General features: G+C 35.8%; 1 long non-coding RNA gene across 1 annotated transcript; it reads left to right on the top strand.

Annotated features, from left to right (window-relative positions):
- The first annotated feature begins 769 nt into the window (after positions 1 to 769).
- Positions 770 to 22139, top strand: LOC140517958 (uncharacterized). Its single transcript, XR_011971794.1, has 3 exons — positions 770 to 889; positions 20044 to 20147; positions 21581 to 22139. It is a non-coding gene; the product is annotated as an uncharacterized lncRNA (long non-coding RNA).
- Positions 22140 to 23202: the final 1063 nt, after the last annotated feature.

Genomic DNA, 23202 nt, shown 5'->3' with positions numbered 1-23202 from the left:
CTTTCTATCTCATGTTTGGTCATAAATTCTTTCCTTCTTCCTATATCTGACAGGTAAACTGTTTTTGCACTCCTAATCTGCTTATATTATCACCTTTCATGTTTAAATCATGTACCCATTTTGATCTTATCTTGGGATACCTTGTAAGATTTTGATCTATATCTTGTTTCTGTTGTTCTCTTTTCCAGTTTTCCCAGAAATTTTTGTCACATAGTGAGTTCTTGTCCCAGAAGATGAGGTCTTTGAGTTTATCAAACACTGATTGTTTTGATCATTTACTACTGATTCATGTGTACTTAATGTATTCCACTGATCCACCACTCTATTTCATAGCCAGTACCAGATAGTTTCGATGTTTACTGCTTGATAATATGCACATTCCTTTATCCTAATTCACTTGATATTCTTGACCTTTTGTTTTTCCAGATGGATTTTTTATTATTTTTTTCTTTGGTGGTTTGATTGTATATCTCCAAGGCAATATTCACAGCACTGGTGGTGACTATAAATATTCCAGAGTAGTTCTCAATTGCAAAAATATAAAAGACTCTCCATGTAGAAGACAGAAGAAAAACATTTATTTAAATACCAGAAAGCCAAATCTCAGAACCAGAAAGCAAAATCCATCATGGTGACTAAGAAGTTAGTAAACGTGATCACAGCAGGGGGCAAAGCCATTCTCAAACCTTCCCTCGCTCAGCCAAGGCCTTCTCACTATCAAATGTCACAATGTGTCAGTTGGCTTGTGTCAGTTGGCCTGTATCGGTTGGCCTATGTTCTATCCCCTCTAACCTGAGCCCATTCACTCACTTCTTCCCAGTTCCACTCTACCATTCCTGTTCCACCTCTTCAGCAAGCTCCTCTCACTACATGTGACCCAGGCTTCCAGGTGATTTAAGCAGATAAGTGCCTATTAATTGATGAGAAAGATCTTTCCATTTAAATTACTATTACATGTGGCCCCAAGATCTTTCATATTCATTACATAGGTCGGTGGGGCAATTGGTATTACAAGTACCCCATCATTCCCCCTCAACAAATGAGGCCCAAAATCTTAGGGGTAAGGTGTGAAGGTCTCTTCTTCCACAACTACTTCCTGTTGAGATTGGATGCAGAGCTGCCCCTGCCCCAAGAAGTCCCATTTGAGAGGTCAGTTCTTTAGCTGGCATCTGGACTTTGGTCAGCTTCAGGTTCAGAGATGACACATCATCATCATGGATAGGAGGTGACATCCAGTTTAAGAGATCAGGCATCTGCAGGTGGAGGGTGCTAAGCCTATAGGAAACAAATCTAGCAAACAAGTTTAACAGATGAAAAGACAAAAACAAACAAAATAAGGAAACAATATAAGGTCATATATAGATATAGATATGTAGATATATATGGTCAGCTGTGGTTCTGGAGTCCATAAACCCACTATCACAGCCTCATTCATAATAGAGTATATAAGTTAAGGGTACAATTTGGTAATCATCCTCTCCTGAATAACAACAGTTATGGTATTAGTTTTCCCATGTGCTGTAATTTCCATAGCCTTTGGATCATCATCTGGCTTCCATTTTACCCATACTTTAGCTCCTTATTTTATTCTATCAGTAGAACCCAATTCTTCAGCTCCTCCATTAATTATTTCAGAAGGAGGGTAAGTTTTCACAAGTGCTCTTCTTTCACAAGGAATAATAATCACTTGAACTATTTTATCATTTTTACAAAACTGTATGAGTATATCACCTAAATTTTGGAATGTTACAATAATTTCTCCTTGATAATTAGAGTCCATCACTCCTGCCAATACATGTATTCCTTGAGCTGCTAATCCTAATCTGAGCTGGGGTTTGGCTAAATTCCTGTTCTCTTTGAAGGTAGGGGCTCAGCAGCATCTGTAGGGGCAGTTCTTACTTTTCTATTTCGTCTAGTATCAAATCCCTTTTCTTGGTACATTCTGTATAGTTCATTAGTTAGAATACCATCTATGCTTCTAAAATCCACCCCTGATCTCAACAGAGCAGCAAACAATTCTCTCTTTGTCAATTTTTTCTGATTTTGAATCCGCTGGCTATTTACTCTTCTCTCTTTCTAGCAATGTTGTCTTTTCCCCAGGCTCCTAAGTCATCTAACTGTGAAATCTTGTCCAGCACCTCTGAAAGAGAATGCCCTATTTACCCAATTATTAGAGTCAAAATCAAATGCTTGTAAGTAGGAAGAGCTGTCTTCAGTATTATATTCCTCTGGTAAACTGCAAAGGTAATATCATAGTATGCATCTACATTCCCAGTCATTGTGGCAGTCTTCATTCCCTCTTCCTTTAACTTTCTTATACAGTCCCTAAGTGAACACCAGAGTCTGTCTCCACTAGGCCACAAAGAGTCAGTAGGATACTGTCTACTGCAGCCTTCTGCAGCCAAAGCTAACAGATTAGTTGTATTGTTACCTCCTTGCATATTGTAATCTCTAAAAGTTTGCTGTACAAAAGGATTCTGACTAATATCTATAAATTTCAGGCAGTTGACGGAATCTATAGCTATTCCTCCAGCTCTGTCATCACTGATTCTCACTATCCAAGATACTAACATTTCTCCCATCCTTTGGGTGAACAGACTCAAAATTTCTATGACCTCCTGCTGAGCAAAACCCTCAGTTATTTCCCTAAACACTGAGTTACTTACTTGGTTCTCCTGTTTCCATCTCACTATTGGGTGTGCTTCTGACTGAGAAACTTCTTCCTCTAAAATTATTTCACTTTCCCTGTCACTGTGGCAACTAGTCTGGGTCTCCACAAAGGTCAGGTGCACATTTCTTTGTTAGCCTTCAGCTTCTTCTGAGCTAAATGAACAGCCTTTCCTTCCACCTGAGACCCCCCCCCCCAACTGCTCTTGTACTCTTTTATTCATCTGATTTCTTTCTTTAAGCAGCTCATCCCTGTTTCTACATATAATACGGTAAGCCATTAGTAAAATCCAGCCTCTCCTACTTACCCTTGCCAACTCCTTCCCTGGTTTTATTGGTATTCCTTGCAAACACCTTTCCAAATCTCCAGGCTCCCCCTCCTATAGCTTCACTTCCCAGTTTTCACAGGGTCCAGTGCTTTTAGCCCACTCCTTTGCTAGCTAGAAAAAAGGAAAATTTTCCCATCCTGAGATATTGATGTCTCCCTCTAAATCATTTCCACCTCCAAATAGAGATTTTTAACTTTGTGATCCTGTTCGTGACACCAAATGTATCACCAAGGCAATATTCACAGCACTGGTGACTATGAATATGCCAGCATAGTTCTGGACCGCAAAAATATAAAAGACTCTCCATAAAGAAGGCAGAAGAAAAACATTTATTTAAACATCAGAAAGCCAAATTCCGGAACCAGAAAGCAAAATCCATAGTGGTGACGTGGAAGTTAATAAACGTGATCACAGCAGGGGGCAAAGCCATTCTCAAACCTCCCCTCCATAATGTATTTTAATGTTTTCTGGTTTAACAAGCAATAGATTATTAAGTTCCATTGATTATGATTCTCCCTGTCTAGACCTGTCCATTTATCCATTACATTGTTTTTTTTAAAAAATAATACCAAACTGTATATATAACATATAATATGTATATGTATATATAATATAATTTGAGGTTTGGAAGCACTATTCCCCCTTTGTCCTTATTTCTTCTCATCATTTTCCTTTGTGTTCTAGATCTTTTGTTTTTCCAAATGAATTTTGTATTATTTTACCATATTCTATAAAGTTTCACCTTGGTCATTTGACTGATATAGTATTAAAAGTTTCCATTATTGCTTGAGTTTTCCTACAGCATTACTAGGTATCCTCAATGAAATCTAAGGCTATTCAGAACAATTTGGTATAGCAATACACAACAATTAATCAGCAGCCTTTTATTAAGCACTATCTTTGTTCTGATCACTGTGCTAGATACTAGACAGATGAAGCAGAAGTAAAATAGTTCCTGTCTCAAGAAGCTTACATTCCCTTGGGATGATGCAGCATGTTCACATCTAAGTAATTAGAGGATATATAAAAAATAAATACACACTGCTTAGGGTAGGACACTAAGGATTAGCTGAATCAAGAAAGATCTCTTGGAGGAGGTTGAAGTTGAGTTGATCCTTTAAGACAGTTGGAATTTCCAAGAGATGATAAGGAGGAAGAGTAATCCAAACCTTGACAATAGAATGTGTAAAGGCACAGTGGTGACCACTAGGGTAGTTGTCTGAAGTGTGGACTGTGTAAAGGGTAGTAACATGAAATAAGCTAGGAAGAAAAAGCTGAAAGCTTATTTTAAGTGCTTTAAATGACAAACAGAAGTATTTCATTTTAAATGAAAAAAGAAGCCTTTGAACTATCTTGAGCAGGAGAATGTTATAGTCAGATCTATACTTCAGTAATGTCAATTTGGCAGTAGATAGATTGAAGAGGGAAGATATAAAATACAAGAAGCTCAATTAGGAAGCTATTGCTATAATCTAGGTGAGAAATGATGAAAGTCTACAATAGTGTTACTGTTCTATGAGTATACAAGAGATAGATGTTCAAGATGTTGATGAAGTGGAATCAACAAGTCTAGGAAACTAACTGTATATGAGATATTGATAAGAGTGAATAGAAAAGGGTCAGTCAATCTTAGTTAATAGACATTAAGGACCTACAAGGTGTCAGGCACTGTGCTAAGTGTTGGGGATACAAAGAAATTAAAAAGACATCCCCTGTACTAAAGGAGTTCACAGTCTAAATGAGATCACATATATATCCTGTGTATACAAGCTCTATATAGAATAAAATGGATGTAGTAAACAGAGGTAAGGCACTAGAACTAAGTCAAATTGGAAAAAGTTTCCTATAGAAGGTAATGTTTTTAATCTGTGATTTGAAGGAAGCCAGAGAAGCCAGGAAGCTGAGATGAGGAGGGAGAAAAGTTCAAGCATAGATAGCTCCTGGTCGGCAAATGTGTAACTAGAATATTGTCAATGTGTTTGAGGGGAATGTGAAACTTAGGTAAAGACACTGCCTTAGAGAGAAAGATAATTGGTTCTGTTACAGACATAATGAACTTGAGATGCCAATGGGATATCCAAATGGGAAAATCTGACAAGTTAATTAGAGATGGAAGGTGAGAACAAGGGAGAGATGAGGCTTGGATGTGGATGATAGTTGCATTCATGAAAGAAGAAGTTGATAAAACATGAATAATGTGTACATTGTAGTGTAAAGTTTGATTCCCAGACTATTAAGTTATTCTGTCAACATAGGAGACACTTTATTCAGAGGGGCAATTTAAAAATATGCTTCTTTCTACCAAGTAACATTCTTACTATTCTTGATGTTGTAATAAACAATAAATAATGCCAAATGTTGTGTATTTTATAACTGTCAGTTGTGCAACTGTAAATATGTAGTCTGCTTTAGAAAATCATTTGTGAGAGTCTGTTCTACATGTTCAACTGTATTTCTGTGAATGGTCTTTGCATATATCGATGATAATCTTTATGAAAATGTTAAAGAGAAAGAGGCAAAAATTTCAAAGATGTTTAACAGTGGTGTAGAAAATAGTCTCTGCATAAAAGTGAAGTCAAATTGTAGAATTTCACAATTAGAACAAAGCTTAGTAGACGTCTAATCCAAAGGAGTCACATTTGTAATATATATATTAGATGTTCATCTAAATCTTCCTTAAAGACCACTGATGGAGTAGGACACACTTCTCTCCAAGACAGATATTCTGATTTTGAACAGCATTAACTGTTAGGAAGTCTCTTTCCTAACCTTGGACTTAAATTTACCTTTTCCACAGATTGTTGCTTATTCTACTCTCTTTAGCCAAAAAGAGTAATTCTCTTCCACGCAACAATCTTTCAAATATTTGAGCATAGCTATCCTATTCACTCACCATTCCTATATTTTCTCGTCTAGGTTAAATAATTGAAATTCTTTAGAACAGTAAACACAAAATAAATGCTTTAGCATTGTTAAGACTGAGAGAAAGAGAATTGGTGGGAATAAGGTTGCCATAAAGTAGATTAAGCAGTATAACTGAAGAAACAAAGCACTGTCTTGAAGGAGGAACAGAGAACAAATTCCTAGATCATGACTGTTGAAAGGATCAAATGAGTTAACATGCGAAAAGAACTTTGCATGCCTTAATGTGCTAGATAAATGGTATTATTCTTACGACTATGTAAACCCTACTCTCATAACTTTGGACATAAATAGATAAACAATTGAACAAAGTGAAAGTGACACACTGAAAAAGAAAACAGAACTCCCCAATCTCTTATGAGAAGAAGCCCTAAAAACAAATACACAGAATAAAAATGAGGGTGCAGAAACAAAATTCACCATGCAACAGATGAATAATAATAAAGCAGGCATTGCTGTTATACTACTAAACAGAGCAAAAACTCAACACATAGAGATGAAAATGAAATATCATTATGCTGAAAGGAATAGCAAGCCATACCAATATTAAATAGTCTTGGCAGCTAAATTTATAATACAAAAGTTGAATGAACTACAAAAGACACAAATAATACAATAATAGTAGAAGAATTTAATAGCTATCCCTTGGTTTGGGATAAATCTAACAAAAAGATGAACAAACAAGCAAGAAACTTACAGAATTGATTAACCTTTAGCGAATTAAGAGAACAGACAGTCAAATCAGCAAAATATCAAATGAAGAAAGTGAAATCACAACAAAACATGAAGAAATAAAAGTAACAACCAGAACCTACAATGCACAGTGATATGTTAACAAAACTGAAAATACAAAGAAATAGAGAAATACTTCAAAAAATATGAAATACCTAAACTAACAGAAGGTCAAATAAAAGTATTAAATAATCCAGCATCAGGAAAGAAAATAGAGATAAGTGTAAAGGAACTATTAAAGAAAATGCCCTACCCCTGTTGGATTCACAAGAGAATTCTCCCAATTTTTTTAAAAGAACAACCAATTTAAAAAAACACTACACAACTTATTCTCAAAAAAATGTAGACAAAACACTGCCAAAAGATAGCTTTTATGAGAAAAAAATATGGTTCTAATACCTAAATAAAGAAAAATCAAAGAACTATTAATCAATATCATTAGTTAACATTGAATAAAAGTTTTAAATCAAATCCTATCCTACTGTAGCAATTCTTCCAAGAAATCATTCTTTATATCCCAGTTGGCATACAAGACTTTTTAAGGCTGTTTCAATATTCTTTAAAAATAATCAGTATGATTAACTGTATCAAAAAGAAAAACAACCAAAATGTAATCATTTCAGTTAAATATTTTTCTGGGTTTTTTTGTTTTGTTTTGTTTTGGTTGGTTTTTTTTTGGATAGGGGAAGGCAAAGCAATTGAAGGCAAGTGACTTGATCACACAGCTAGTAAATGTCGTGTCTGAAGCTGGATTTGAACTTAGGTCCTCCTTACTCCAGGGTTGGTATTTTATTCATTGCACCACCTAGCTGACCCTAAATAAAGTGTTTTTAAAAACCTTTTGACAAACTACAAAACTGTACCAAAAAACTTTGCAAGCTATAAGCCTACCAGAAGCTTTTTAAATATCATAAAGTGCATTTATCTAAAACCAGAAGTAAGCATCATATACAGTCGTGGTACACTAGAAATTTCCCAATAAATGCAAAAGTAGTACAAGGATTTCTGTTCTCCTCACTTTTACTTGATATAGTTCTAAAAATGCTAGCAATTGCAATAAGAAAGAAATTAGAAGTTTAAATCAGATTAAAAAAAGAGATAAAACTCTATTTCCTAAGGACACAGTTTTACTTGAAAAATCTATACTGATATAATAACAATGCTCATTAAAATAATTAATAGCTTCAGCAACATTGCAAATTACAAAATAACCTCATACAGATGGTCAATATTTCCATGCAATATAATTCTATGTATTTCTAAACAATATAATTTATATAATATAAAAAAATCCAAGAGGCAATAATAGACTAAGAAATCTCATTTAAAATAACTAGAAACTACATAAAATATTTTGATATTGACCTTCCAATGCGAATAAAATACTTGCATAGGTTTAATTATTAATTTCCCTTTAAAGAAAAAAGAGCAAAATTCATTTGGAGAAACAAATGATTTAGAATAATAAGTGGAATAATGAAGAAAAAGCTAGGGATGAAGGCAGAATAGTACTTCCAAATTTCAAATCAAATCACAAAATATCATTCTTAAAAATCAGTTGGTATTATCTTAAAAAATAAAGCAGTAGATAAATGGACCTGACTAGACAGGGAGAATCATAATCAGTGAAAATTAATAATCTGGTATCCACTAATCTGGACAAAAAACTAGTTAAGAATTCCCAATTTATTAAAACATATTGAAAAATTTGAAAAAAGTCTGGCAGAAATTAGACTTAGCCCAACACGTTACATATCTTTCCTAATATATTCAAAACAGATATATGTCTTAATATTTAAGATTGTACCATTAATATATAATAAAAGCAGATCATTTATTTTCACAGCTATGCATAAGAGCTGTATTCCTCACTAAATGAGGGACAGAGTTAATTGCAAAGATAAAACAGATAATTTTGATTATGTTAAATTAAGAAGTTTGTGAACACACAAAAATCAATAGAGCTAGATTAAGAAAGGTCAAATGTGAAAAAAAGTATTTTAATGTCTCAAATAGATGTTTGGTGTCTCTAATATATAGACAACAAATAATTTGGTCCTGATTTCTGCTTACCCTTCCCTGCTTGGAGAGAGTGAAGGGAGTTCCTTAATGATTTACTCTGTTTCTTTTTCCTGAATTTGTGATAAATTCTCTATTTCTTATTCTGGTAATCTTGTAATTTGTTTTTCAAATATGCATCTTCCAAGTTTCATTTGCCAATTTTGCTTTCATATAATTGGGAATAAACAATTTCTTATAATTTCCATATTTCAATCTTTATTTACTGTGGTCTCTCTTTTTCCTTTTTTCACGTGACCTTTAGGTTTTCTTCAAGCTTACTGTCTTTTTTATTTCATCTAATTTTACTTTATTCATTTTCTATTTTAAAAGGCCAATATTTATAAATTTAAAGTTTTTGAGGGCTTTTTTCTACATTAAATTTTGTTAATCTCTTCCTCCCTTTACTTTTTACTATGTCTAAATTTCTGCGTAGATGGGGTTTTGAAATTTTTTGCTTTTCCAAATTTGTTTTTTTTTTATTTTCAATCCCAGTTCGTTAATCTGGTTTTGTTCTCATTTGTTTATGAAAATGATTAGTTATGTGAATTTTTCACAAAAGAGAACTTTGGCCGAATTCTCAGATCATAAAAATAGGTAGCATTTATGTAGCTAACACTTTAATCTTTACAAAGGACTTACTCAGGATAGCTCATTTGATTTTCATAAAAACCTTTTGAAATAGGAACAAGTATTATTCCCATTTTACTGATGAGGAAAGTGAGGTTGGGAGAGGGTAAGGGGATGTGCCCAGGATTACAGATCTAGTAATTATCTGAGATAGGATTTCGCATTTGATATTCCTGACCCTAGAAAAAAGTTTTGAAATATTATCTGATCTTTGCCCTTTCCTTTGATGATCTATTTGTCCTTTCTGTGATTTGTGCTTTGATTTACCAGTTCTTTAGTCTCCATCTACTTTGATTCTGTCTTCAATGGTATTTTATTGAATACATTTTTGTATGATATTGCAGTCCCTAAAGTATATATTTTATAATTCTGTTTTTCCACATTTTGGGGAGATTTCTATAACTAACATTATCAGTTTTGTAAAAGACAAATATACACATTCATTTCTATTTCCATTCAGTAATTACTACAGATATATGTCTTACTTTTCTAAAATTCTAACCAAGTCCTTCACTTGTTTCTTATTTAACTTTTTGTTAACTTTAAAAGGAGTGCTTTGAGGTTCCTAATTTATATTTTGACTATCCTTTTCTCCCTGTTATTCTATTAACTTTTTCTTTAATTGATTAGATACCATATCATATGTATCAAGTAATGACATTTATTCATTGTCTGCTATATCTTTCAGCAAAATTTAGTTTCCCTTTTCTCTCTTTTAATCATATCTTTAAATGTGTGTGTGTGTGTGTGTGTGTGTGTGTGTGTAACTTGGTCAAAGAGCATGATTGCTACTTTTACTTTTTTGTTGTTACTGTTGTCCTTTTAATTCATTGGAAACATAATCAATTTTGCTCAAGTACCTTCATGCTTCAGTGGATTTTCTTGTAAATAATACAGTATTGGATCCTACTTTCTAATACATTCTACTTTTCTCTTCCTTTTTATAGGTGAGTATCCTATCCCATATAATTATGGATGCCAATTGTATATTAATCCTGCATTGTATCCCATTATGCCTTTTACTTTCTTTGCTCTCCTCTCTTTACAAAGAAGGCAGTTAAAGAGAGAGCATGTGTTCCTTAGTAGCAATCCATAATGAAAATTGGCTTAGCTGTGTCTGTCCACTTAGTCATGCGTTCTTTGGCCATGTCAAATCAGGAAACAAATCAAAATCCAAAATTACCATAGTCCTGTGCAGACTCTTTCTACTTCTATAGTAATAGTATTAGGGTACCAAAAACATGGAGAAAGGGTTCTAAAAGTTACAAGTCTTGAAATAAACTATGAATATTAACTTCTCTGTTGCTACTTTAAATATGAGATTCTGAATTGTACCAATTTTGACATTCTCAGAGAAAACAACATTGGCTCTAGTCTCAAAGGACCTAGGTTCAAACCAACCCTTCCTCTGATGATTGCACCTGTTTGATTGGAAAAGTCATTTTACTTCTCTAGGCCTCACTTCCTTTACCTGTAAAATGAGAGAGATCTAGTAAATAGCAAGTGAAATCTTTTTTGAGCTCTTGGTCTCTATTCACTATAACTGAAATCAGAAAACAGGCAGGAGAGGCAAGCAAATGGACAGAGAGCTCGTAGGTTAAATCTGAAGAAGCAAATAATGGTTAGCTTATTTGGTTTTATTATGCAGCCAAAGGCAAGAAGAAGAGTTGTATCATGGGATATGTAAAAATTTCATGTTGTTTGTTTATGCTATATATTTGCAAAAGATCACCATGAAAAGCATTTTAGCTATGTATCAATGTCTGTTGCAGAAAATGACGTAAATTTTATAAGTATCTAAATTATATCTTACAAATTAAAACAACATTTTCCTTGATATATAGTGACTTCACTTTAAAGGTAGAAATAGTCAAGGTCATCAAAAATATTGTTACCCATGGCCCAAGACCCTCTAAGACTGTGCTCCTAGAGACAGAATCTAATTCTGAGAGTGTGATCACAAAGTTGGTCATTTTCTGTTTATTTCTTGCCCCCATTCTAGAATTTTAACCTGGGAAAAGCTCCAGAATAAAATTTAAGTGTGAATCATGTTTAAGTTTCATCAAAATTGCATAATAGAAAGAATAGTCTTTACAAATATGTATTACAATCTAATTAAAAGAATAGGAGTTAACATTTTATCAGTGTTTACATCAGTGGTACAGAAGTGTTTCATATTTTCATTTTTTTCTCAGGGTAATGGAAAAATTTTTGTTCTCTATCATCTACATAACCCAAAATTTAAATTATCCCAACTAGCTTGGCAAATTATAAATAAATAAAATATGGAAAAGTTAAAATGATGATTTTTTCTCTCATGAGATTGATTTATTTTATGTTTTTCCTACTGTTGAAAACACTAGCTCTCTAGAAGATGCAGTTAAACTTCCTAATCTCCCTAGGCTTTCTATCAAAACTACTTTGTGTTTCCTTTGTATATAGTTTTTATTTACTTACTTGTGTAAATTTTGTTCCATCTATTACAACTCAAGTTCCTTGATGGAAGGAACTATTTTATTTATGTTGTTTCTCCATTGCTTACTTCAGTGCTTAACACCTGTTGGCACTTTGGAAATGCTTGTCAAATTGGAAATTTAATTACAATTAGAACTTTAACATACGATCCACAGATAGCAAACAAATAAAAGACAAAATTACAATAGATTTACAAAACAAAATACAAATATACTGTAGTGGGAGCAATATTTTAACTTCCTCCCTCATGAAAGTTAATCTTTCCTTAAAAAGAATTGAAACCATTCCTGAAACTTGATTAGCTTAGAGAACTAAAGGCTCAGGTGATAACCTTTCTAGTCACCTAAATATAAAACATCTACAATGAGCTTTAGATGCACTGTAATGCTTGGCTGGTAGAAAATGATGGGCAAGAGAGCTTCACTTAACTGAATCAGCTTGAAATATTCTCAGTCCACATCCTTGTTGAATAGCTTTCTTCTGTGGCTACAAAAATATGTGTTTATATTAAATGATCTATAAGAGTGTTATGTGTTCCAACATTAAACATAAAATACCAGGAGATTGAGCTGAATTAAGTCTAGTCTGGAACAACTGACATAGTCATACAGGTTTGGAATAGAATGATTTCTTTGAAGGGAGGGATAGGCAGTTCATAGAAAAGTGATTCCAATATGTCCTTTGTGCTTTTGGGGGTGCATTTGCTGATGCATCTTGAGATGCTAGTTACTTACTGGAAGGTCAAACCCAGGCTGAAGATATTAGAATATAAACTTCTTGTGGTCTTTCAGCAAGGAGAGACTTGATGGGGTGTTTTGGTGCATGTGCTCGGGCCCCAATTCTAAAATCACATTTCTCTTTAAAAATCACATTTCTACCTAGCCTCAACACACTGTCCCAGGCAGTTTTTTCCCCACCCAAGGACAGCCTGCCCCAGCAACAACTGTTATCTTCCTTTCTGATACAGTAACCATCTGTACCTATAGATCTTATTAGTCTGAAGCAGCTGCTTACTGGCTGAACTGGCTGTGTACTGGGTCATAATGACATTTACTACTCACTGACCAATCATATGTATCCTAGATTTAGACAAACATATACTCCCTTACATTAATCTTGTCTAACAAGATACTGATGAGAGCAGCCTGGTATTCCTTAGTCAGCCCTGACCATTAATTGACTTAATGACGTTTCAGGCCTAAAACCGCACTTCCATGTAGCCCCTCCTTGGTCTCTTTCCCAATAAACTCTGGGTAAAATATCTGCCCAGTAGATACCAAAAGTGCATACTCTTTTAATCGTGCTTTGAATCACCTAGTTAGCATATTTGGCATGTGTTTTACTATAAAATATCCTATATAAACTTTATCTGTCTTCCTGTAAGGTTGCAGGTTCCCTAAGAACTCTTGCCCAGTGAAAAGCATAAATCTTTACCTTGACCTCAACATTGCTTGAGTCCTTGAATTCTTCTTCAAATACCCCACACAGGAAATTTCAGTCCTGGAGTTCCTGTACCCTCCCCCCTTCCAGCCCTCATCAGCCTTAGCCTGATTGGCCAGAATCCTTTGGACTTGGCAAACCTCATTTACTATGACAGACCAGCCAGGGATAGTGACACTTTGGTATGCAGCAGTCATCCCCAAAATAGTTACACAGAGTGGGGTCTCAGCAATAAAACATTCACAGCATTGCTGGCAAGTAGTATTGTATATCAGCACCAACCCTCTGCATAGGAGGCTCTAATCTGGCCTAAGAGTAAGGCATTGACACTTGCCCCAAACACAGGGGATAGAACTGATTCAGGTCTACCTTAAGAAGGATAAATTTAGGCTGAAGCACTGACACTCCAATACTTTATAGTAAATGCTCTGTCCTAGCACAAAAGAGCAGAAATCTAAGCCCCAGTGTTGGTGGCTAGAAGGTAGTAGGCAGATATGGGAGTCCCAGTGGCAAGGGATATAAGTTGACAGTGGAGTGGCAAGCACTGGAAGTGGGAGCCAGGAGAAGGAAGACAAAAGAGCCAGATAGCCCATTTTTTATTCTAATGTACAACTAATTGTCTCGTTCCACATTGTTGACAGTACAAAACCCCGTGATCATTGTGGATTTCTCCACTGGGAGGGCATGGAAGACAAAATGGTAACACTGTTGGTGGGTGGTTTGCTTTCTGGCAGTGAGGTGAAAGTATTTACCACCCCCCAAAGAAGAAAAAGGGAATGCCTCAGAGAAAACTAATGGGTAAATATTTTTAATTCCCCCTTTGGGGCTCCCAGTGAGAGAGGGGTCAGAAAACACTAAGTGGTTTTAAGTAAATGGTATTTCTTGACGTGGGATGAAAATTGGTGATTACACAAGAAGTGATATCATCTTTGCTGTAACCCTAATGTTCCTGTGCTGCTTCTGTTTATGATCACTTCCTTACACTGAGAAATTCACTGTAAACTACAAAGTTTGGCTTCATCCACCAAATGGACTCGGTTAAGGTCATGATTGAATTCTTTTGAAGGAGGAGAATGAAACCTAAAATTTCTTATCTTTTTTTCCCATCATCAGAAGATCCTTTAGGAAGCTGTTACATTGTTTTGTTTTATTTTTAGTTTAGTTTGAGTTTTCCTCCTTTAGTGCTGACTATATTAGGCTTCTTGAATATGGGAATTGTAACAGTAACAGTAATAGTAACAGTAAGATTTAAGGTTCTCTAAAAGGATCTTGGCACCAAAGGGATATATTGTGATTGGAGCAATAGCTTAACATTTTCCCCTATTCGAGTTAAGCTAGTTTTTCTTTAAAAAGGTTTTAAAAGCATCCCTGAGACTTGATTGACTCAGGGGACTAAAATCCCAGCCTGCTGAAATCATTCCATGGTCACTTGAGTGTAAAACAGGTATACAGAACTCCTGGTGCTCTCTGATGCTTGGCTGGTAAAAATTGATGGACAGCTAAAGTAAGGCAGATTCACTAAGCTTAATCAGTTTGAGGTGTATTTAATCCAAGTCCTTCTTTTGCCATAGCTAATGGAATCTCCTTTTATTAACTATTGAATGACCTGCTGAATGCATGTCATTTCATTCCACTCTTGAACATAAAGTACCAGGAGATTGACCTAAGATAGGCCTAGTCCAGAACATAGACACAGACACAGATGCGGGCACTGCACACCACATACATACACATACACACACACACACACACACACATCATGTATTGGCTTAAGGAAATGTAATATTAATTGAATATTTGAATACTTAAAATGCTAATGAAGCACACCAAACACAAATTAAGTTAATTTAAAAATATTTTGTAGACTGCAATTTTGCTAAAGCTACTGTGTCAATTAAATTAGTTTCTTTACAGATTCTAAACAATTGTACCATCAGCAACTAGGAATAGTTTTATTTTCTCTTTATCTATATTTGCATGTTTAATTTCTTTCTCTTGTCATTGCTATGGTCAGCATTTTCAGAAACATATCTAATTATAGTAATGAGAATAGATATCCTTGCCTTGCAATTGTATTTGTTGTAAAAAGTTCTAAATGGATCCTAATTGCATATGATGGTTTTTGACAGTTTGATGGGTTTTTTTCTATGATATTAAAAGAAGACATTTTCCTCCATTTGTTCCTAAGTTTTTCCAAAAAAATTTGGATGTTTCCCTCTTCCACTGTAAACACAGTACTATGTCTCTTAAATTATTTTAGCTTGAAGCATTTTGAAGCAACCCTATTTCCATCAGTTTTCTTCCCCTTATCCCTTCTTAAGCTTCTTAAGGCAGCTTCCATTACTCTGGTACAGCTTCTTCACTACACACAACCTCTACACAACTTTCTTGTATACCATTTTCCCTAGTTCCTCACCAGTTTCTTTGGTGAGACTTCCCTCATGAATCTGATTGGCCCTACCTTCTCTGAAGCATCATGGCTTAGAGCCAATAAAAAGTTCATGCCATATGGGATTCAGGTCTCTCAGACTTGTTTCCTGCTGGACAGCACACTGGACCTATGCCTTTAACAGCTACAGACAGTGCTCTTGGCTTTCAGGGACTGTGCAATGGAAAGGGGCAGCTAGTAGAGCTGATGGGGCAGCTAGGTGACACAGTGCTGAGTCCGAAGTCAGGAACGCTCACCTTCTTGAGTTTAAATCTGGCCTCAGACACAACCTATGTGTCCCTGGACAAGTCAATTAACCCGTGTTTGCCTCAGTGTTCTCATCTGTAAAATGAGAGAAGAAAATGGCAAACCAATCCTGTCAAGAAAACTCCATGTGGGGAAACAAAAAGTCAGATACTACTGAACAACAAATAGAACTGATAGCTGCAAAGGTGAAAAAAATGCTCTTTGGGGGTAGGGTAGGGGTTGTGGAGAGTGAGTGACCATAGTCTATGAACTATGATCTCTGACCTAAAAGTTTCAGTTTCTGATGAAGTAAGAGACTTAAGACTGGAGCACCCTAGAGGAAGAGACTAGGGAATTTCCATCAGGGATTAGAAAGTCCCAGCTTTATTTTCTGAGAAAAGTTGTAGTCTCTACATGCTAAAGTAGTAATGGTTGCAAGAGAAGTTCAAACAGAAACCTGAGGAACCCCTGGAACAATGACTCCTGAGGGTGTGGTCAGCCAGTGCTGGAAGGCTCTTTAGGCGCTCTCTCTCTCTCTCTCTTTCTCTCTCCCTCCCTCTTCATATATATATATATGATACATGTAAACTAACTTTCATGTTTTCATCTGTTACATGTCCTTTATCTCTATTATATGCTGTTTTTGTTTTTGCTCAGTTTGCAGTTGGAAATACTAAGGCAGTGAAAGCTCTTATCAAGATAAGGAAAGGAATGCAGATGTCAAGTTTTTTTGGTTGGGCTTGAAGTCATGAATGACCATTTCTCTCTTTCCCTTCCCATGATCTAGTCCTAACGTATAGAAACAAAATTTTTAAAAAGTAGAAGCTGTAGATGTTTAGAGGCAAGTAGGTAGTGCAGAGGAGAGAATGCTGGTCAAAAGACCCATATGAGTTCAAATCTGGTCTCAGACAGCTTATTAGCTGTGTGACCCTAGGCAACTCAGTTTTCCCTGTTTGCCTCAGTTTCCTCATTCATTAAATGAGTTGCAGAAAGAAATGACAAACCACTTCAAGATATTTGCCAAGAAAACCCCAAAATGGGGTCATGAAGTGTCAGACACAACTGAAACAGCTTAGCAACAAGTAGATACTTTATAGTTGTATAAGTATGTACATACATACACTATACATACATACATATATACATATCTATATGTATGTGTATAGTTATATGTGCATGTATATAGATATATGTGAATATGTATGTGTGTATACACACATTTCTCTTTAAAAAAACTATATTACTACCTAGCCTCAAACACTTTCCCAGGAAGTTTCTCCCCAGCCCAGGGACACAGCCTGCCCCAGCAAAAACTGTTATGTCCCTTCCGGATACAATAGCCAGCTGCACCTATAGAACTTACTAGTCTGAACCAGCTGCATACTGGCTGAACTGGCTGAGTACGGGATCATAATATTTACTACTCTCTGACCAATCTTATGTATCCTAGACTTAGACATACATATACTCCCTAACATTTATCTTGTCTAACAAGACATTGATGAGAGCAGTCTGGTATTCCTTAGTTAGTCCTTTTAGTTGACTTAGAGACATTTCAGGACTAAAACCACACCTCCATTTTGACACCCCTCCCACTCCAATTTGGCTATTTCCCAATGAACTCTGGGTAAAATACTTGCACAGTAGATATTAAAAGTGCAAGGTACTTTAAGAACTAACCACCCCCTAATCATGCCCTAAATCACCTAGTTAAAATATTTGGCACATGTTTTACTATAGAGTAGCCTATATAAACTTTACCTCTACTCCTCTAAGATTGCAGGTTCCCTAGGAACTCTGGCTTGCTGAAAAGCATAATAAATCTTACCTTGACCTCAAGAATGCTTGATCCCCTAGCACTCTGGTCTTGGGATTATTTCAGAATTTCATCCATCCCATCCCTCTTTCTAGCCCTCATCAATACTGTTACTAAAAAACCTTCTGAAATTAGTAATGACCAATTCCAGCAGCTTATTACCAGGTTTGAAGGCAGCCCAAAGTTTGCAATTCAGTTAGATGAAACAACTGATATTTCTAACTTGTTTACTTATGTAAGATATTTACTTTATGTAAGATATGTTTATGAAGAAAGCATACATGAGGAATTTTTATTTTCTTTCCCTTTGAAAGGGCACACAAGAGGGGAAGATATATATCTTAGAGTTGATGAATTTTTTACAAATGAAGGTTTACAGTGGAAAAATTGCATTGGAGTCTGTACAGACAGTGCTGGAGCAATGACCTGTGAGAATGTTGGATTTGTAGCAAAAAATTAAAGCTGAGGCCAATGAACATGTCACTTTTACTCCCTGCATGATCCATGGCACTCGTAGTCAAAAAAAAATATCAACAGAGCAAAATGTTGTACTTCATGATACTATTAAAATGATTAACTTCATAAAATACCATGCCTTTAATAGTCATTTGTTTTCAGGGCAGCTAGGTGGTACAGTGGACAGATCACCAAGACACCTGACACTCACTAGTTTGGGCAAGTCACTTAACCCCAATTGCCTCATCCTGGGTCATCTCCAGTCATCCTGATGAATATCTGGTCACTGGATTCAGATGACTCTGGAGGAGAAGTGAGGCTAGTGACCTGCACAGCCCTCCCTCACTCAAAAAACAAAGTCAAGTGCAAGTCATGTCATCATTTCTCTGATGGCATGGTCTTCTTTGGCAATGAAGAATGAACACACATGTTTGTTTTCAAACCTTTGGAAAGATTTAAAAAGCTTATTATTTATATGCAGAGGCAAAGTGGTTCCCAAGAAGGTGAAGTTTAAATAGATTATTGAAATTAAAAGATGAAATTGTTTTATTTTTTGACTGAGCAGAAATCTGATTTTGTTAAATTTTTCATAACGATTTTTGGCTTTCAAAACTGTATTATTTGTTGTATATATTTTAAAAACTCAATGACTTAAGCATGTCAGTTCAAGAAAAAAATTGTAACATTTATGTTAAAACATAAATTTTTTAAGTTTTACTAAAAAAAGTTAACATATGGAAGAATTGTGTCAAAAATGGTTCTTTAGAAATGTTTACAGGTAGAAATGATTTTACAATTGAAAATAACCTTCCCAAAGATTTTATTGTAAGAGTTATAATTGACCATCTGAAGTGCTTGGAGACACAGTTTCAGAAATAATTCCCTTCAAGCTTTGATTCTAAAAAAACTAAATTGGGTTCATCAACCATACTTGATTGAAATAAAAATCATCAGTCATCTGCCATTAAGAGTTCAAGGAGAATTTGCCGGGATTTCATGAGACACGGGTTTAAAACTTGAGTTTTCTAAAAAATCATTAAGTGAAGTTTGGCTTGGGATTAAGATATCATTTCCAAAAATTTCTGAAATATTCCTGAACATACTTTTGCATTTTTGTACCATGTATTTAAGCAAAGTGGCATTCTCAGCATGGACGATTACAAATAACTGATCAACTCTTGAAAAACGTGGAATATGCTCTACGGCCTGCAGTACCAAATATTCCGCCAAGACTTAATTCTTCATGTAGAAATAAACAGGCATATCCCTCTTATTAATATGCAAATTTGCTTTCTTCTTTAATAAATGGTAAAACTACATGTAGAACAAAGAATTGTTTTAAAACAGATTTCTCTATGATTTATCAGTAAATGTTTGATTTGTATACCTTTTTTTTTGTACCTATATACCTGAGGTCGGGCATAAATGTCTTGGGTGAAAAGGAGTTGAGAGCTTAAGAATCTGTGGTTTAGGACATTCTTATTCACATCTCAAGCCCCCGTGCTCCTAGCAATGCCCTTCGAGCCACCGCACAATCAGTTCAAACGCAGCAAAAGAGAAACTTCAGCACTGGTGCAGGGGAGAGACCGCAAGTGTCCAACCAATCAAGAGCCTGGAGGAACGCAGATTCTTAAATCTTAAATCAAACATTTACTGAGAATGCCACTTTGCCATTAAATGATTATCACTGGTATTAAAATATTACATATTTTCTGTGGAAATATAAGTTCAATTCAGCTCTCACAATAATTCTCATAAGTGATAGTCAAATAATCCTAGATGAACTCACACTTCACCATAAGCAAATTTTTAAATTACATTACCTTGGCTGGAAATTGTCCTAGGTTCTCAACTACAACACTTCAGGATTTTTACAGCACATGATCAGCAAGGCAGATAAAAAATCTATAATCCAACACAACTAGAAAGTCCCCAAGGAACCTCACAGGTAAGGATAACTTAAAGGGTCTGTAGTATTTTTCTCTCAGCAGTAAGTTATTATTATCCACTTTAAAGCAAATATACCCTATTAAATATTTAACAGTTTTCAAACATTCTGACCACATTCTTTTAACAGCTCAACTCATGATCTAACGTTATCCAGATGTTACTTTTCTAACAGTATTTCTGACATATGGTATACAAAAATTTCACAATTTAAGAAAATTTAGAAACAGAGTAAGAACATACCAATCAGGTAACATTAATTCTGTTGAATGCATTTCCATATTATCTTATCTAGAAAATCATAACATGTTATCAATTTTGGCATTTTATACTAGCCATATCTGAAACTCAGTATAAAATAATGCCATAGGGAGTAATTACATTTAATAATGGCAGTAGTTAACATTTACATAGTGCTTACTATCTACACTGTATTGAGCACTTTACAATTATGGGATCCTCACAACAGTCCTGGGAAAATTGAGGGAAACAGAGGTGAAGCACTTGCCCAAGGTCACACAGCTAATAACTCATATACTTCCCAGCATTATTGGCTTAAATAGCAAACATATTTTGTATGAAGTTCTGATTTACCACACTTATAACTTAGTTTCAGAACAAAATTTCAACCAAATTTAATCTGCATTTATTGTAACATCTAATTGTTACTTCTAAACTAGTTTAACATCTAAAATGCCAGCTTTGCTACCTGTTCTACACTCTTCTCATCCCCTGGATGCTGCTTCAGTCTCATTTTATTCTCCTCCCCACCCCCACTCAAGCAGGGACAGTTCCTTTGTCCCTCTCTCAAAAGCGTTTGAGTGGATGGTGAAGCAGACAGGAGTGCTGAGGCAGAGAAGCAAGCAGGAGGCAGAATATGAGATGTGAGATAGGATGCAGGGTGTGACTAGCCAGAAAAGACTATGCATGGAAGCCCCTCACCATGGGGACTTGCCTGTGTGCTTTCTAGCTATACTGTGTTCTGGGCCCCACTTTGAATCACTTTTGCTTCTAGTCCCCTGATTCCTGATGCTCACCCTGTGCCCAGGTTTAGACTTGCTTCCTCAGGACTTGGAAGTATAATCCTTTAATTCAAATGGGGAACTCTGTGGAGTGGGGCAGAGTACATGATCGCTGGGTGTGTCACCATCATGGCCAGGATACTAGCTTACTCTTCATAGCTCTCCTCCTGTATTCCCTGAAGATCCTACATGGAAATTTTCCTTTGAGGACTCAGAAAATATTATAGGCAGCTTCTTGAATGCAAGACATCCACTCCAGCCTGATATTGTCCCTTGCCTCCTCTTGCAGGTCATAATTTCTCTTCCTTCTTTCACCTTATTGTGACCCCATTATTGATCATTTTACTTGCTCTTATACTTGGTCTGTGCTTGTTTCACCTTCTTTCTGACTTGCTTTGTATCTTCTCTCCAGCAGCAGCTTTTAGGATACCAACTCCTTAACTTGATGGCCCCGAGTAGTTTGCCTTTGTTCCTCTACCTTGGACTCAGTTGGCACCACATTCTGCACCCATGCTGATCACCCTACCCCCAACCTATTCTGACCCCTGAAGTGGACTCTTCGCCCCTTTTCAACAGGAAGCAGCTACTGAAGACAATGACTTTTGCCCCTTTGCCTGAAAGAATTCTCCTACCTAGTGATTGAGGAGAGAAATGATGTGGATACAGAGGTACTTTAAAGGCTGAGCTGCCTTTTCCCTGGTTCATCCTCTAAAGGTGCCTTAAAGTCTCTTGATACAAAAGCCCCCTAAGGGGTTGAGTTGCTCTTTCCCTGGAGCCTTAACATCTCCTCTTATCTTGGAAAACCATAAAACTTCTCCCTTATCCTGGACCATGAAATTCCTTGTCTCCTCTCCCCCATCCTGGGTCATAATACTCCCCTGTCCCTCTGTAAATTGCTAGTCCTTCCTCCAGGGCTGCTGCTTTTGCATCAATAAAGCTCCCTTTGGCTAAAGAGAAGATTTAAGTGAATTCTTTCAAATTTGAACCAGCTCTCCCATCTCTCTCTATTCAGAACTAATCTCTCTCAAACCACTTTCCTAACTCTGGATCCTTCCCTCCAAGTTTCTCTCCACTCCCCATGAAGAGAGAAAAAGGGACTCCAACTTTCTTTAACTTTCTCCTCATTTTCCTCCTACATCTTTTTCATTGCCTTCAAATTCAACTCATCTACTGAATATAACCCTCCAGAAGGGAGAAGTGGTTTACCCTTAACTTTTGATGTGTAAACCTCCAAAATATGCAAAGATGATTTTGCAGTTATCAAAAATTGGAAATTTACAGTAAAGATATTACATTTTATGCACAAATTTGAATTTCTAGTTCATAATGCTAAATTTCTTCAAATTGGAAAATTCTTTTTTTATGAGTCTTTTATCTGCCCTATAAGTTTGGCTAGTTAGAAAAGTAGAGGAAGGGAATTTTTTTTTTGAAGAATTTGAAAGTTCAGCAGGAAGTTTTCATTCTCCAAACAGGTATTTGGGGGGCTGATTAGATCACAGGAAAGAGCTAGTTTAATTTGCCAAGACACAAAATACAATTTGGCAAAACAACTAAAATTCCATTTTTGCCTAGGCTGTTAATATGGAAATCTTTTTTTTTCCAATTTAGTATTTTTCTCCATGTGGTTCACCCCTCCACTACCATTTGATGCTTTAAATAACTTGTCTACCCAGGAGTCCCCAGGAAGTTTAGTCTGCTGTCTCTGATTTAAAATACTAGCATTTCCTTTGCAATGAGGGACATTTCCATGCCTGCAAGCCCATTTTTTGCCTGCCTCTTACATACATGCCTTACCTTCCTCTACCTGCACAAATGAGGAGGAAAAAAATCAAGATTTGATTTTGGTGATTTATTTCTCATTTATTCATCAAGAGTTTGTGGGAGTCAAATTTTCCATTCCTTCACAGGAATGATGCAGCTTAGGGGTTCAGGACCCCAAAATTATCATGGTACAGGGTGGAGTCATCTGGAAAGAATTCTCATTACTCTTACAGTCAAGTGGCAAAAGTTTATTGTAGCTCTAATAAAGCAGTC

The sequence above is a fragment of the Notamacropus eugenii genome, chromosome 1 (assembly GCF_028372415.1).
Source record: "Notamacropus eugenii isolate mMacEug1 chromosome 1, mMacEug1.pri_v2, whole genome shotgun sequence".
Lineage (NCBI taxonomy): Eukaryota > Metazoa > Chordata > Mammalia > Diprotodontia > Macropodidae > Notamacropus > Notamacropus eugenii.
This window is presented reverse-complemented; position numbering and strand designations above follow the sequence as displayed.